This window comes from Elephantulus edwardii, unplaced genomic scaffold, assembly GCF_000299155.1.
Source record: "Elephantulus edwardii isolate Elephantulus edwardi_28Jun2011 unplaced genomic scaffold, EleEdw1.0 scaffold00120, whole genome shotgun sequence".
Lineage (NCBI taxonomy): Eukaryota > Metazoa > Chordata > Mammalia > Macroscelidea > Macroscelididae > Elephantulus > Elephantulus edwardii.
In genome coordinates this window covers 1,193,465-1,196,556 of record NW_006399870.1, presented here as the reverse complement: position 1 = coordinate 1,196,556, position 3,092 = coordinate 1,193,465, and positions in this window count along the sequence as shown.

Sequence of the window (3,092 nt, the reverse complement as noted above, 5' to 3'; positions counted from 1 at the left end):
ATGATCTGTTCTGCATACAGATTGAAAAGGTCTGGAGACAAAATACATCCCTGATGGACACCTTTCTTGATTTTGAACCATCCAGTGTCTCCCTGCTGTGTTCTGATGACTGGTTCTTGGTCCAAGTATAGGTTTTGCATTAGCACAGTCAAATGTTCTGGGATTCCCATTCTTCTCAGAGTCAGCCGTAGCTTGTTGTGATCCTCACAGTCAAAAGTCTTTGCATAGTCAATGAAGCACAGATAGACATTCTTCTGGTATGCTCTTCTTTCTGCCAAGATCCATCTAAGATTAGCTAAAATATTCCTAGTACCATGACCTCTTCTAAATCCAGTCTGCACATCTGGCAGTTCTCTGTTGACATATTGTTCCAAACGTTTTTGGATAATTTTCAGCAGAATCTTGCTTGCATGTGATATCAATGATATTGTTCGATAATTTTCACACTCTGTTGGGTCACCTTTCTTTGCAATGGGAACAAATATCGATATCTTCCAGTCAGTTGGCCAGCTGGCTCTCCTCCAGATTTCCTGGCCAGGGCAGTGTCTGTTTGTTCAAATAAATCAATTGGTATGCTGTCAACTCCCGGAGCACTAAGTTGTGTCTAGAGACTAAGATGCGCTTAATCCAGTTCATGGTCTTGGCAATTACTTGCTATCTGTCAGAGAGCTGGACAATGACTTAAAGAAAACAAATCTGTCTGTCTTGGAGAAGGTGAAACCAAGTTTCTCCCTGGAGGTTAGGATTTCAAACCTCCATCTCACATACTTTGGGCATGTGGCCACGGGAGACTAGTCCTTGGAGAAGGACATCGTGCTTGGAAGGGTAGAGGGACAGCACAGGAGAGGAAGACCCTGTATGAGATGGATTGATAAAGTAACTGGGACAATGGGGTTGTTGTGTCGGAATTAGTGAGATTGGCTCAGGAGAGGGCAGGGTTCAGAGCTGCTATACCTAGGGTCATTATGGGTTGTAGGTGACTCGATGACACATAACGTGTTGTTGTCCTAATACCATGTTGTTTTGATTAATATGGCAATGTAGTAGGGTTTGAGATTAGGGAGTGTTACGCTTCTTCATTTTTGCTTTTCTTATTTGGGTTTTGCTTATTTCTCTCTTCTCTCTCCTCTCTCCTCTCTCCCCTCCCCTCCCCTTCTCTCTCTCTCTCTCCAAATAATGCCAATTGCCTTTTCTATGTCTTTGAAGAATGAATTTGGTATCTGTACTGAGATTGCATTGAGCATGTAGATTACTTTTAGTATGATCATAGTTTTAACAGAGTTGAGTCTTCTTGTCCATCAAGTTGGCCATGACTCATAGTGACCATATGCAAAGCAACTCTCAATCTCAAATCTGCCCTATGCTGAACCATCCTTACTATCTCTGACACATCTACCTATTATCTCAGTTACTTTGTCTGCTTGCAACTGTTCCTCCTCTTTTGTGTTTCCCAACATGAGGGCACAGCCTCAGGTGCCTCTGGTGCCATATCGGCTAAGTGTGCTCTATTGTGCATAGAGTTTTCATAGGCCTGTTATTTCAGATGTGGATGGTGACCAATTCTTCTCCCTAGCCTATCTATGAAGAGGGAATATTTTTGCATTTAGTTTGATCTCTTATTGTTTCTTGTAGTAGCATTATTTAGTTTTCCTTATAAAAGTCTTTTGTGTCTCTGATTAGGTTTATTCTCAAATATTTCATCCTGTGGTTGGCTAATGTAAAAGGTATTGCTTTCTTAGTTTCATTTTCAATGTTTTCTTAATTGCTGTAGAGGAATCCCACTGATTTCTGTATATTGATCTTGTGTCCTTCCACACTCTTTTAAGTAGTCTGCTATATCTAGCAGTTTTTTGGTTGTGTCTTTAGAATTTTCTGTATATTATTCATTCTGTGTCTGCTCATAATGAATGACTGTTTTATCACTTCTTGCCAGTTTGTATATCTTGTTTTTCCTTATATTGCCTCATTGGTGTGTTAAATATTTTCAACACAATATTAAATAGGAGTAATGTTAGTGGGATTCCTTTTCTGGTCCTTGATTTCAAGGGGAATGCCTTTAGTCTTCATTGAGAATGATTTTAGTTCTTGCTATTGTGTCTATTTTTCACTATATTGCAGAAATTTATTTCTATTTCTATTTCACTGAATATTTTAGTCAGGAAGTCATTCTGGATTTTGTCAAAGGCCTTTTCTGTATCCATTGATACAGATGTGGTTCTTACTCTTTGTCAATATGATGAATTATGTTGATTGTTTTCTCATATTGAAGTATCCCTTTTCTGAATCTCATTTGGTCATAATAAATTACTTTTTGATTATTTTTGTATTTTATTGACTGGGATTTTGTTAAGGATTTTTGAGTCTGTGTTCATGAGTGATATTGGTCTACAATCTTTTTAAATAATGTCTTTGCCTGGTTTTGGTATTAGGGTTATACTTACTTCGTAGAATGATTCTGGGATTGTTCCTTTTTACCTATTGAGATCATTTAAGTAGAATTGGTGGTAGTTTATCTATGAATGTTTGGCAGAATTCACCTGTGAAGTAATCTTGAATGGAACTTTTTTTGTGAGCGAGTACTTTATGACCCGCTTAATTTCTTTTTTTGTGCTGGATTTGTTCAAGTGTTCTACATCTGTCTGTGTCAATTTGGGTAGAGTGTAGGTTTCCAGGAATCTGTCCATTATTTCTAGGTTTTCAAATTTATCAGAGTATAGCTTTTCATAATATTCCATTATTATCAATTTAATTTCATCTGATTCTGTTGTGATGTCATCTCTTTAATTTTTTTATTTTAGTTATTTGTGTCATTTCTTTTTTTCCTTTTTTTAAGTTTATCAATGCTTTGTCTATTTTATTGATCCTTCTAAACACCCAGTTCCTGGTCTTGTTGATGCTTTCAGTTGTTTTTCTATTTTATATCCATTTATTTCCACCCTTGAGTTTATAATTTCCTTTGTTCAGGAGGATGTGGGATTAGCTTGTTGTTATTTTTCTGATTATTAGAAGTGTTAAGTCATCTATTTTGCTCCTTTTAAAAAGTTTTTCTCTTATTTACAGAAGATTTTTTATTTTATACTGGTTTACTCACA